The following is a 14,548-nucleotide window of genomic DNA, read 5'->3' on the forward strand; positions in this document are numbered from 1 at the left end:
AATGACTAAATCACCAGCTTGAAAATCATCTTGCCAGAGGCTGCTGTCAGGGAAGAGAGAGGGATGGATGGAGCAGGAGGTGGCAAATAGGCAAGAGAAAGTTGGTGTGGCCCCCCTCTTAGAAACCCACATATCCAGGATTTAGAATCCTCCCAAGCCTACTGCCCAGGTTTCTTTCCTACCAACCAAACCACAGCTGTGACCTGTTCCAGGTGCCCTCAGCCTCCTCCCTACCCCTTCGTTCATACTGGCCCCCTGTCAGGAATGATCAGGGTGCATATAGAATGCCACCTCCCTTTATGTTCCTTTAACTTCTTTTAAAAATTTTAGTTACAGAATAATGCACAGATAAGGAGAAAATAATATAAGTGCCCATGTATCTGTCATCAGCCATATTGAACAGATGATAACATTTCACGTTTGCCTCAGATCACTTCCTCTCTCTTTTCAAAGAAATAGAACAGCCACAACTAAGTTCCCTCCTCCTGTCCCTTCCTCTCTCCCCAGAGGTAAATCTAGTGTTTATCACTCCCACACACATGTTTTTACTCTTACCACAAACACCTGAATCCATAATAATAAACAGTATCGTCCTGTGTGTCCTGCGGACTTATATAAGTTGTACCAGCTATGCACATTCATCTTCAGTTTGCCTTTTTTACCCAATGTTTTGTCATTGAGATTTATCCATTCTGGTTATTTTAGCAACAATATAATATTCTGTTTGAGTGTATTCCATGGTGTGTTGACAGAGTCTCCTGCTGAGTGTTCAGTTTTTCTAATTTTCCACTGTTACAATCAACACTGCAAAAGGCTACTATTTTTTGAGGTTGAGATCACGTCTGCCTCCTCTAGGAAGTCATCCCTAAATCTCCGTGGCCTCTTCCCTTGTTGGCATGCACTGCTCTTCCTCAGTCCCTCATCTCGGCTGCTCCTCACAGCTGGAATGGCAACCCAGGGGCTATCCTTGCCTCTCCCTTCCTGCTAGTCTGCACTGGGCACCTCACCAAGTTTTGGAACACAGCCCAGGGCCACTGATGGAGCCAAACTGAGTGGAATCTGGCAATAATGAGCAAGCAGGACTGAGGCCAAGCAAGGATACAGAATATTCTGATCTGCCATGATGTGGCTCGGAGGGCAGGACAACAGAAAGAACAGGAGGACAGAGCCTGCAGTACAAGCAGGAGTCATCTGAGGGCTGTGCAGGAAGGACAGGGCAAGCCTCCCCCTCCAAGAGCTCTGAGGCAGGCCTGGAAGAAGGGAGGCACTTTTGGAGGAACAGGGAACATTCTGAGCAACAGCTTTTGGGGTGAATGTGGAATCCAGGGATCTGCCACATTTTGGTATGAAGTGGCAGTATGTGCTTGGGGAAGAAGGTGCTGGGAACTTAGATAAGGGGACCAAGGATGGATGTGTTTGCAAAAGGGGGGTGTGAGGGTACAGTCTCCAAGGAAGAGGATGGAGGAACAAAGAGATGAGAGGGGCTGGGGAAGGAGCCTTAGGGAGCACCAACTTTGAAAGAACCAGAGGAGGCAGAAAAGGGGGCAGCCAAGAGAAGTGGTACCTCCCTCCTTACTGGCTATAAGGTGTGAGGAGCAGCAAAGATGGGAGGATTGAAAAAGAGTACTGTATGCCAGCAAGGGCCACAGGCCAGGAAATGAAGGCACCCAGTAGGGCGACAACCTGGGAGTTGTCGAGCAGACCCAGGGTGTTCTTTACCCACATCACCACACACAAAGCCAAGTGGAAGCAGGAGCCTCAGGCACAATAGTGACATGGCCAGGGAGCAGCCCCAGAGGGTATCAAAAGCCTTAGGAAGTGGGCCCAGGGTTCCATGGGGAAGTTGGCAGAGAGGCCATCTATCACCTAAAATGTTTTAGTCAAGCTAGAGCTGCAGCAGAGAGACATACAGCCAAGGTATGCTAAGCTGTGGGGCCACTGGGACCTAAGTGGCCGGGCAGGAAAGACTGGGACAGAGACACAGGGCTAAAGTCCTGAGGGGCTCAGAGAGGGACTCGGGGCCATTCCCCCCACCTCCATTGCCCTGTCTGTGACTTTATCTGAACAGTGACTACGTTGGTGAATATATATGTAAAGTCATCAGTCTGTATTCATAAAATGTACCCACTTTATAAATTTGACTGTCAGTATCTTATGCCTTAATGAGAGAGAAAGTGAGAGGAAGAGAGGTGGGAAGAGGCAGGAGGAGGCTGTGAGTTATCTGAGGAATTGGTGTCCAGGCTGGAAAGCACACTTTAGCAGCCAGGCATGGAGGGTAGAATCAGTGTTTGCATCTCAAGAGTTTGGCCAAGTGCGGAGGGACCCATCTCCACAGGCTCCCTGAGGTGATACAAGGTCCACAGACGCACAGAGAGAGGCAGGGGGTGTACTGTGGCAAGTGTTCAGGAATGACATTACTGTGCCCTGGCCCAAAAGCCTGAGGAAGAAACTGACATTACATCTCTATCTGTGCCCTTATGGCATCTGGCACATAGCAGGTCCTCACTCAGTGAGTGTAGAAGGAAGAAGTGGCAGAACCCAGGGTCTCTTCACTTCCTTCCATGCCAAGGATCTGGGTGACAAAGCATAGCCCTGTATCTTTATTATTATTATTATCATTATTACTGTGGCAAGAACACTTAACATGAGAGCTACCCTTTCAACATTTCTAAACATGAACATTGTTAACCCTAGGCGCAAGTTTGTGCAGCAGATCTATAGAATTCTTTCGTCTTGCTTAACTAAAACTTTATGCCTATGGATTGGCAATTCCCCTTCTCCCCCTCCCTCCAGCCCTCGGCTCCCACCATTCCTGTCTTTGATTCTTTGAATTTTAACTGTTTTAGATACTTCATAGAAGTGGAATCATACAGTCCTTTTGTGACTGGCTTATTTCACTTATTTCATAGCCTCTATATAAAGTAGACCCCCCTCTTACTAGCAATGCATTGGGGGTGACCCCCCTATTTAATGTGGCCCCCAAATTTTTAAATATAACAGCTAACATTTATTGTGTGATTTTTATGAACAAGTAATGAGCTAGGGGGTTTATTTTCCATTTTAAAAAATCATGGATAGTTTCAAATATATGAGTAGACAGTGTGATGGCCCTAGTACCTATGACCCAGCTTCAACAAGTATCAACCCAACCAACTGATCTTGGTTCATTCCAACCCCCACCCGCTTTCCACCATTGCTTATTATTTTGAAGAAAATCCAAGATACCATATCAGTTTATCTGTAAATTCTTCAATATTTTTAGAAGAACTTTAAAAAAAAACTACAGTCCATTATAATACATAAAAATACTTGTTTAATGGATACCAAATGTCTTTGTGTTCATATGTAGCTCATTACCTCATAAATTTTTAGTTTGTTTGAATTAGGGTCTCAAAAAAAAGTACATCTATTACATGCAGTTGATTTACCTCCACCATTTCTTTAATTGATAAGATTACCCTTTCCCCACCTTTCCCCTTTTAGCTTATTTGGTGAAGAAATCAGATAGTTCATCCCAAAGGAGTTGCCCACAGTTTGGAGTTTACATCCCTGTGTGCTCAGATGCTCAGTCATGTCCAACCCTTTGCAATGGCTCCCTTGTCCATGAAATTTTCCAGGCAAGAATACTGGAGTGGGTAGCCATTCCCTTCTCCAGGGGATCTTCCCAACCCAGGAATCAAACTCAGGTCTCTTGCATTGCAGGCAGATTCTTTACTGTCTGAGCCACTGGGGGAGCCCTGCATCCCTATAGTGCCATTTAATGTGTCCTACTGTTCCCGGTACATCATATAAATTGGCTTAAGCAGATTCAAACTCAGTGTCTGGGACAAAAATTCTTCTTTCATAATGTTAAGATTGACCAGGGGTTCAGATGCAGTCATCTTGATTCATTTATTATAAAATGTCCCATCAACCTTTTACCTGCTAGTTTTAGCAGCCATTGACCATGGCCGGGAGTCATTGTATCACTGGAGTTTAAAGTGGTGATATCCAAATTCTGTCGTTCCTTCTGCATTTGTAGACTAAAATTCTAAAAAGAATTCACCGCTAGATGTTTGGTCACTTGAAATAGAGTCTATACAAGAAAAGTAGGAGAGCTGCTCAATGCTCTCCATTATCAAAAAAAGTCAATTTCCTAGCCATGTTTCCAAAAGGGACCAACAGATATTTTAGTACCATGATAAAGTGACTTTTTAATCTGTCACACATTATATATGTCACTGTTTGAGGGCTAACCAATAGGTGCCCTTTCAGGTTGACTCATGAGACCTATGGCATAACCCAGAGAGTCTTGAATTTTCTGGTCTGATGAGATGTTTCAGGCTCAGCTTATACTTTTTTTGACCTGTCCCATTTCTCTAAAGAGGCCTGGTCTCTTTTAGTGAAAAATTATCATTTAAAGACCACAGTCTGAGCTCTCAGATGTTCATTGATATTAAGTTGGCCACTGACTCAGTGGACAGAGCTAGATTTTTTTTTTTTTTTTTTTTTTTGGGAAAAGAAAAATATACCACTGATGGAGGGTAGACTCCTGTTCTTGGGTGAATACATACCCTTCCTCCACTTAGGGTCCTGTACTCTGCCCAACTCCTGTTGATATGTTTGTCCCAAACATCTGATGAGCTGTTAATCACTCCACCTCATTCTTTAAAACTAGGATACGGGGGTCATGTACTTTCTCCCCCATGCTCATCTCCACCCTGGTTATCTTTGTGACTCCACTGTACTGAAGCTGACCCATGTTGACACCCTGTGACTCTCCCTCCACTCTTTCTCCCAGGGTCATGCCCTGGCCTATGTGCCACCTTGATCTATGAGCCCCTAAATCCTCAGTAAATCTCTGCCACTTGAGTCCACCTGCTCATTCTGCTTACTGACTCCAGCCTTGACCAAGCCTTCACCTCCCTGCCTTTCCCCTTGTCTTCTTGTCAGTTAGGCCTCCGTTTCCAACTGGCACCATAATCCATCACTTCACCCTCTCTTGCCATCTTTAACTCCCTTGCCTCCACCTACTTCTGTGAGCCCCAGACCCTGAATCAAGTCATTCCTCCATGTGATACACAGAGGTGTGCTGGCAAGTGTTTAAGATTGGCTTTGAAGTGTGGGCTAATTTGTAACATCTGTCCATTTCCATGATGGAAATATTCCCACCATGGTCAATTTCAAACTACCAAAGAGACAGCCAGCTTGCAAAGTTCCTGAAAATTTATCAATCAGCTCTTATGAACCACAACAAACCAGTGTCTAATACTGGAAGAACACGTTAAAAGAACACGTTAAAAAAAAAAAAGAAAAGAAAAATCCCACTTTCCGTTGGTAGGTCTCCTCCTCAGGGCAGTCCTCAGGATGTCCTTAAAGTCCTGCAGGTCCCTGTCAGCTCTGAATCTCTCTCAACCCTCTTTCCTTCCCAAGGGATTTCCCTCTGTAAGTTATTTCTCATCCCTCCTTAACTTCCACCTCTCCTCTGCCTGCTCATACAGCATGTATATGTATCCACAACTTCTTAAAAATGATTCACCCTCAACCTTGTGGCCCCTTCACCCTCACTCACTCCCACTTTCTCACTGTAATGTTTTCTCCTTTTCACCTTCTTGAAATTTTCACCTTCTTGAATATCCCATGCTACTTACTTCTTTAAAAAAAAAAATTCCGATATTAATCTTAATCCTAAATATCAGAGCTGAGTTTAGAACCCAAGTACTCTGGCCCTTAGAGTCCTTGTTACTTCCTCCGTAGGTCAGAGAACAGAGGCCAGGCTGAAGCTAGGGTTAAGGATCAGTTGGGATCTGCCATGTTTTAAGCTTTGACTCTCACCAAATGCTTCAGTGCCTACTTACCCCCCTCAGGTTCAGTTCCAGGCTCCCTTCTGCCCCAGATCCTGGCCATGAGGGCCGTGAGCATCACCACAGGACATGACCACTTCCTGTCTGTCTTGATCCTCCCAAACCCCCAGAGCCCTTGAGCCTACTCATTGTGAGAAAACCTCTGAGTTCCTGAGCCTACTTCTGACCCCACTTGAACCCTGCTCCATCCTGGGCTATATGCCCACAAAAAGGTCTTCTTGAATACTAGAGGATTTCCCTGCCCTCCTTTGCAGATGATGACCCAGCAGAACATTGGCCTGAGCCCCTGAAAGCCAGCATTGGGACCTAATGGGCAATGCACCATCTACTCAGTGCTGGGACTCCTGGACAAAATGACCACTGTCTGGAAACCTTCTCTCCTCTGGCACAAGCACTGATCTGCTCCGACCTAGGAACCATTCGTCAGTATGACCCAAGAACTGAAAGGTTCATGCTCAGAATAGGATCATGTTCAGCTTAGCACAGGGCCATTTGGCAGGGACTTCGGCCTTGGGCATATGGAGCTTGGAGTGTGACTCCTCCAAGGCCACAGATCAGGAAATAAGTTAAAAAGTAACAAGAGTGAAATGGGAGGGGAGAGAGAGATGTTGGAGAAGTGAGAAGGGAAGGGAGAAGAACTGAAGGGAAATGGATGGGGCCCAGTGTAGGACACTGAATAGGTCTATGACTCATCTCCCTGCCTTGGGCACTACCAGGCATCCTCTGTGGATCCAAGAACTGGCCCTCCCTGTCAATCCCTACAGCTGCAGAAGGATATCCAAGGTTAGGCCAGCCCCACAGAGTTCAAGGATCCTGAGAAAGACACGGGACACAGAAGGACTTCTGATCTATTCTTTTCCTATCTCAAACCAGATACCCGCCAGTTACCTGTCAGCATGGAAAATTGTCAACACAGGGAATTCAAGAGATTTAGCTTGACACAGCTAGCCCCACAGTACCCTCAACTCCCTGTCTTCATTATCCATCTGAGATCTGGACCCTATTAAGGTTACCTCTTTCTGACAGCCTTCCATGGTTGTTTCTGCTTCAAAATGGCCTTATCTCTTACCATCTCTGTCTCCCCTTCTCTGTTCCAGCAGTCCTAACTTCTTGGTTGTCCTCCAACTTGTCAGGTGCCTTGCTGCCTCGGGGCCTTTGCACATCCCCTTTCCTCTGTCTGGAATTTTCTTTCCTCAGAAAGATGCATGACTCACTCCCTCAGAGAGTCTTCAGGTCTCAGCTCAAGTGTGCCTTATGAGAGAGGCTGACCCTTTAAAATATAGCAAAGAGGTCACTGCTTCCAGCCTCTCTTGGGGAAGGTGAAATTGAATTCTGAAGAGTAGAAGCATTGAGTGAGCAGCTGAAAGAACTGGAAGAATGAAAGGGAGTCTAGGACTGGGAATTCCTTTTCTCCTAGGCAGTGTGTGTGTGTCTGTGTGTGTGTGCGCACGCATGCATGTGTGTACTCAGTCGTATCTTGTTCTTTGTGACCCCATGTACTGTAGCCTGCCAGGTTCCTCTGTCCACAGAGTTTTCCAGGCAAGAATACTGGAGTGGGATGCTATTTCCTACTCCAGGGGATATTTCTGAGCCAGGGATTGAACCCACACTACTTGCGTCTCCTGCATTGTTAGGTGGATTCTTTACCACTGCACCACCTGGCAAGTCCCTCCTGGGAAGCAGGAGAGACCTGAATATCTGAGAGAATGTGATATTTTAACCCTTATATTTCATTCTGGCTAGAGAAAATGGCTGCCTGGGATAGAAAAGTCACTCGCTGGGGAGGGAGTGGGAAAGGGGAAAGCCTGGGGTGTAGCCTGATAGTTCGTTGCTGACCGCAAGCTATGAACAAGTCTGGTGGCAGAGAATTCTGACATTCTTCCAAGAACAAGTTCACTTCTGGTGATGCCAGAAGAATGCTGTTAATCACACATTCCCCTCTTGCCTTCAGCACTGTCACTCCTCAGCAAGGCTTGGCCAGATTGGCCAGCTCTAGCATCTCCTGGGCCTGGACGTTTCTCTTACTTAAGAGAGGGGATTGACCTGTGATAAGGCTGCAGACTTTCCCACAAAGCTCACAGGCTGTCCTAGTTTCCCCAGTAATGTGCAGGCCAGGCTGGCCCAACCAAGTGTGCCAGAGAGTGGGGTAACCTGCCCTCATAGACAAGGCCCTGCCTCTTCTGATCAGTGGATGTTCAGCATCCTGGACATTAGGTTAGATTCCTGATAGAGGCACCCCAATGCAGAGAATAGAGGAAGGCAGGTGGGAGCAAGCTTGATGGACACATGCGAAAACAAGGTCAAGGAGCAGAGAGAAACAGCAAGGGCTGTGGTTGCAGTCATTTCCTACTACATCCTGACCACCTCTCCTCATAGGCCAATGTGTCCACTCCCATGCTCCAGCCTGCCTGTTGAGTGGAGAGAAATGAACATGAACATGCACATCTACGCCCTGCCTTTCCCAGCAGTGGGCAGAAGAGTTGAAACAGTGACCAAGAGCTAATCCCTGGATTATAGATTTGGGACCAATCAAGAGAACTTTGAAGACATATCCATGCAAAGAGTGTCTTGGGTCATGTCCCTGTACTCAGAGCCTGAGGCAGGGGTTCTTACGCAAGTGATGGACTGAGGGAAGCGCTCCTGTGGTATCTGGGAGGAAGGGAGGGAAGCAGGATAAGTCAGAAAAGACCTAACCCCAGGATGTGGTCTCAGAGTCTGGCCTCAGCCTGACCCCACCAGGAGCCCTGGAGCGAGAATGACAACAGAATTGCACCACCTGGAGACACGAAGGCTGGCCTTTTCCTTCCCACTCAGTCTGTCACTGGCTGTGGACCACCACCTTGGTGGGAAAGTATCATCTCCCAGTTGAAGCAGCTCACATTGGTCAAGAGTAATTCTCCAAAGAAGGGGCAATTATAAGCCATTAGCAGCCAACAGTCACAGCAGCTGGGGGCACCTGGGTGGGGCACTAACAACATCAACTTCAAACCTTTAAGGTGACTTGAGCAGAGACTTGAAGGACAGATGGCCAAGTGGCTTTCTGGGGCTCCTCCCAGGAGGCTGGGGTCCGTTTGACACTCCCTCCTGAGATGCAGCAAGCAGGCAACAGCCCAGACTTTCTGAATGTTCTGGATGGTTCTGGGTGCACAGGAGCTGAACTTGATGTGGTAGGCCCCACAGGCCACCCCAAAGGTCATAGGGAAGGCCAACACATGCCACTTATGTGGAGGCAGAATCAAGGTGCTCAAGGCACATACACTCCAGAAACCATGGTCACCTTGGCAGATCCTAGGAGTGGAATTAATCACAGAAATGCTCCTGGAGAGGCAGTTCTGTGCCTGAGTCTGAAGAACTGGAGGGACCCACTGTGGAGAAAAGAGGAAGGCCATTCTCCAGGCCAGGCCAGTTGTACGAAGACCAGAGGTAGGGATGGGCTTGCTGTTTGTGGAGTAGCTGCTGGAAGGTATTAAGTGATCCTTTGTGGATCCTGACCTCCAGGACCCCTGGAGGACCAGGGGAAGTTTTTTTCCTATCTTTACATGATGTCATGAGAAGACCAAGCACTTTAGGGCTAGATTGATTCAGGTTCAAATCCTGACCCTTCCACTTGTCCTCTGGAGGTAATTAGAATCTCTACAAAGTAGGATCCTAATGCCATGAGAATTAAGTGAGAAGTGCTGCATACAGGGCCCAGCATGCAGCCTGGTAGGTACTAAACACTCAGAAAGCAAGCATGAGCTCCCATTTCCTTCTTTGTCACTTTAGACGCTACCTGCACCTACCCACACGGCACTTACTCACTCACTTTACAACCCCTGCTCTGGATTAGGCACTTGTGTTAGAGGCTGGGATGAAAAGAATCCTACAGCTGCCATCAAGAAACCTAGAGTCTGGGAGAATAGATAGAACAGTAACTAATTTTATTTGTTAAAATGCAGGCATGCATAAAGGGGCACCTAACTCAGGTTTGTTCAGGGAGGACAACTGACCTGGGCTGGAGGGATGGGTGGGAGGAAGCAGAAAGCACCTTGGGAGAAGTCTGGGTCATGCAGAAATGCAGGAGTCCAGTCCCTGTGGGAAGACATGCTTGTGGCTTTGTGCGGCCAATTTGGGAAGGAGGTAAGATGAATTCAGCATGGGAGTCTAAAAATACTTGAATGAGACACAAGAAATTTTGGGTTTATTCCTCAAAGCCATAGGAAGCCGCTAACGGTTTTCAGAAGGGAGAGGAGAGAAACACTTTTCTTTTTTACAATAAGTCTCCAGTAGCCATGTGCAGAGTAGAGAAGACAAGCCAAGTAAATACTGTCACAGCCAAGTAAATACAATGAGATGCCAGAGTAAGCAAAGGCTTCAGGAATGAGGTAAAGGGAGGGACCCCACTAGAGAGAAAAATGAATGACCCAGACATGGTGACATAAAAGGTAGAAAAGAGAGAATCATTCAGTAAACTCAGAAAGTGTTGAGCACCTATGGTGTGTTCAGCATACTCATGAGGTCTTCTGGGCAATGGGAATGCATTGCCATTCAAAACAGACACTAGTCCTGCCCCCCAGACTCCTACTGCAGGGAGAAAGATGATAGACACAATGAAGAATAACTCAAATAGTACAAGAGAAGGTGATAAGGGTCACAGATATAGTTGAGGGAAATGAGTATGGGGTGGGGGACACTGCCATTTTTTATTAAAGTTGATTTATAATATCATGTTATTTTTAGGTGTACAGCAGAGATTTTTGTCAGATAATTTTCCTTTCTAGATTATTACGATATACTGAATATAGTCCACTGTGCTATACAGTAAATTGCTTATCTATTTTATGTGTAGTAGTTTGTGTCTGTTAATCTCACACTCCTAATTTGTCCCTCTCTCCTTCTCCCCTTTGGTAACTATAAGTTTGCTTTTCTATGTCTGTGAATCTGTTTCTGTTTTATACATAGATTCATTCATATCATTTTTTAGATTCCACATGTAAGTCATATCATATGATATTTGTCTTTCTCTTCCTGAAACTTCACTTAATATGATAATCTCTAGGTCCATCCATGTTGCTGCAAGTGGCAGTGTTTCATTCTTTTTATGGCTGTGTAATATTCCATTTTTTATACATACCATATTTTCTTAAACCAGTCATCTGTTGATGGACCCTTGGGTTGTTTCCAGGCACACTCCAATTTTAAATGGGAGGTTAGACAGACCTCGCTGCAAAGATGAAGGCAGGAGCCATGTGAATTTCTGGGGGCAAAGATTCTGGGGGACAGCAAATTCAAAGGCCTAAGGTGGGAGTGTGTCTTCCAAGAAGCAAAAGGAGGGCAGTGAGGCTGAAAGAGGGAGTAGGGAAGGATGTCAGGGGGGTTGGGGGACCACATGTTGAGCTAGGTAGTCATAGATTTTTATGTGAGGAAGAATGGAAGCCCTTAGAGGGTTTTGAGCCTAAGGAGTGGCATATCTGTTTATAAAGGATTGTTCCAGCTGCCAGGTTGAGGATAGATTTCAGGCTGCAACAGTACAAACAAGAGACAATGGGGAGGCTGCTGAATTATTCAAGGAGTGAGATGATGGTGTCTCAGACAGGGTAGGAGGGCACAGGGTGGAACGTAGTGGTTGAGTTTCAACCTCATCTCCTTCCGTTCTGCCCTCAGTCACTCCATTATCCACACTAGCCTTGTCACTGTTTTGCACGCATGCCAGGGCCACCTCAGTGCCTTTGCACTTGCTGTCTCCTCTGTCTGGAATGCTTTCCCTGAGATGTCTACATGGCTTATTCATCTCTTACTCAAATGTCACATCCTTAGTAGGCCTTCTCTGGCCACTTTATCCAAAATTTATACTGCCACCCCCAGCCACATGCACACACACACACATAAACACACACTAGCTATCTTCACTGCTTTGTTTTTTCTTAGTAACATGTCTTATTATCTGATATGCTTGTATTTTCCTTGTTTATCGTATGTATTGCTGGTCTTGCCCTATGAAATGTAAGCTTCATGAGGGCCAGATAAGTGTGAGATGCCAGTAGGCATCCAACAGAGATGTCTGGGAGGTAATTGGACCCATGAGTCTAGAATTTGGGAAAATAAACTGAGCTGAAGATAGAACTGTAGGAGTTGGCCAAAAGTCAGTGAGCCTGGTTGAAACTGCAATGAAAATGCAAAAAGAAAAGATTACGAGACTCTTCTTGCAAGGGCACTCCTACACAAAGCAGTGGGGACATGAAAAAAAAGCGGGGCAAAGGCAATTGACATGGAATAGAAAATCCAAGAGAACAGTGCCCTAGAAGCCCTCGGTGAGATGAGAAGTGTCCAGGATGGATGAGAGCAATATCTGCAGGTAGTGGTCCAGGGTGGAGTGGGTCAGTAGGGCAAAGCAGTGGAGTGGAAAGCAGGTGGGGGAGAGGAGATGGCCTGTGTGGATAGAAAGGGTGGAGAGAATTAAGTAACAGCCAGAGAATCAGCAAAGAGGGTGCAGCTGTGATAGAGGCAAGCTCACAAGTGATTGATGGGTCAAGAGCTCCACAATGCAAGTAAAGATGTGAACCTTGAGTGGGAAGAGAGACTCCTTTCTTTTTTTTTTTTTTTTTTTTTAATTTTTTTATTAGTTGGAGGCTAATTACTTCACAACATTTCAGTGGGTTTTGTCATACATTGATATGAATCAGCCATAGATTTACACTTATTCCCCATCCCGATCCCCCCTCCCACCTCCCTCTCCACCCGATTCCTCTGGGTCTTCCCAGTGCACCAGGCCGGAGCACTTGGAGAGACTCCTTTCTTAACAATAAGGAAGAGAGGCGAAGACGGTTTGAGTGAGTGTCCAACTTCTTTGCCTTGTTCTCTTGTTATTTTCAAAGTTTAAACTTTTTATTTTGTATTGGGAGATATACAATTAACAATGTTGTCATAGTTTCAGATGAACAGTGAAGGGACTCAGCCATACATACACATGTATTTCTTTGTCTTGTTTTCTCTGCAAAACAGGAAGTAAGATCAGCTGCTCTGGAGAAGGTGAAGCAGCAGAAGACTGCTTGGCCTGTAGAGAGGGGTAAAAGCTCAAAGGTGGAGGAATCATAGGAGACTGGGTTGAGGATGGGCAGCAAGATTGCTGGAAGCCAGGACGCAGAGCTGAGGTCGAAGACCCTAAGCATGTTCAGAGAGTGGGTGGATCTCTCCAGAGTTAGGATCTGACTGAATAAATACAACCCAATCCAGAAGGACATGGGCGTGGAAGGCCTGAGGAAAGAACAGCTGGGGTGCATGAGAACAGAAGTCTCAGTTAAGCACAGATATTAGGAGAAATCCAAGGGGCTGGCAGGTCAAAGTACAGATAACAAAGTGGGAGAGAGAGGATAGAAAGCTGCAGTCAGCAGTGGAATATAAGTTGAAGTGAAGAAATGAAATCCTCAGCCTTATGTCTTAAAAGGTATCTTCCCAGCTGCTGTGTGAAGAACAGGTACTATGGGGGACACGGGGCCAGGAGCAGGGAGCCCACTTGGAGGGAATTGTAAGTATATGATGATAGTACCAGGGTGATAACAGGGGATGGTGTACAGTGGGGGATTCAGGACCAACAGGAATTGGTGATGGATGGGATTCACAGGGTGATAGAAAGAGAGGAGTCAGAATGTGTGGAGTACCTGTGATGTGCCAAGCATGGTGTTGGGAGCTCACCATTTAAGAATCAAATAGATGGGAAACCAGTAGTTACCTATAGTGTTCTTGGCACTTAGAAGTGAATAGATATGCTAGGGGACGAGGGAATACAACTAACTCTGCTGGGTTGGGAGGGGGTGGTAGGAGGAAGGCTTCCAGGAGGAGATGCCACTGGAGCCAGCACTACCAGGTGGAGGAAAGAGGAAGTGCATTCCAGGATGATTGTGCAAAAGTGCAGAGTTAAGGGGATTGGGATGGGGAATACATGTAAATCCATGGCTGATCCATGTCAATGTGTGGCAAAAACCACTACAATATTGTAAAGTAATTAGCCTCCAACTAATAAAAATAAATGGAAAAAAAAATAGGGAGTCCACTGTGGCCAGAGGGCAGCAAGCATTCAGGGTGGCTACTTAGCTGATGCACAGGAAGGTGGAAGAGAAATAGGAATCACAAGAGAAAGAACAAGGGAGTTGTGCTAGGTGCCTGGATGGCAGGATGCTGAGGGAGGGAGTCCCATAAGCACCTGTTTCCAGTGACAACTGCCAAGATGAGTTAGCACAGCTGGGTTATATGCCTGCAAGAAAGGCCATGGATAGTGTGGGGAGTAGGAGAGGGAATCAGCTCAGGGCAGAGAAGGGGGCTGCCAGGTACTGAGAGACAGAGGCCTTGTCTTAGAACCCCTGTGGTTCTAGAACCCACTGAGGCTTTCCTGTCACTGGGCTTCCAAGACTGGCAAAGGCTTGTGCTGGGCAGCTGGAGATGAATGAGAAGGCAAGAGAGGCAAAATAAATGGTCAGCCTAAGAAGTCATAACTTAGAGTGGCTGGAGGAGGAGAAAGTTGGGAGTGGCTGAGAAGGGGCTGGTCAACTAATGACCCCACACCCGGGCAGCCCTGTAAGGATAATGCAAGTGAGCACCCTTGGGAGTCTCAGTTACCTACCTTGTCCATGGCAAAAGGGAAGGAAGTGTCCACACGCCCCCCTGTCCCCTGACCCAGAAAACCTTCAAAGAGGCTGTGGGCAGATGAGAGAAGGTTGGGGCAGGCAGGC

At 46.4% G+C, this 14,548-nt stretch overlaps 1 protein-coding gene across 1 annotated transcript in view; it reads left to right on the top strand.

The window, feature by feature from the left end:
• Positions 1-14,548, top strand: part of ADRA1D (adrenoceptor alpha 1D) — a 31,484-nt gene that overhangs the window by 3,308 nt on the left and 13,628 nt on the right. The gene's annotated exons all lie outside the window — the stretch shown is intronic.

This window comes from Cervus elaphus, chromosome 23, assembly GCF_910594005.1.
Source record: "Cervus elaphus chromosome 23, mCerEla1.1, whole genome shotgun sequence".
Taxonomy (NCBI): Eukaryota; Metazoa; Chordata; class Mammalia; order Artiodactyla; family Cervidae; genus Cervus; species Cervus elaphus.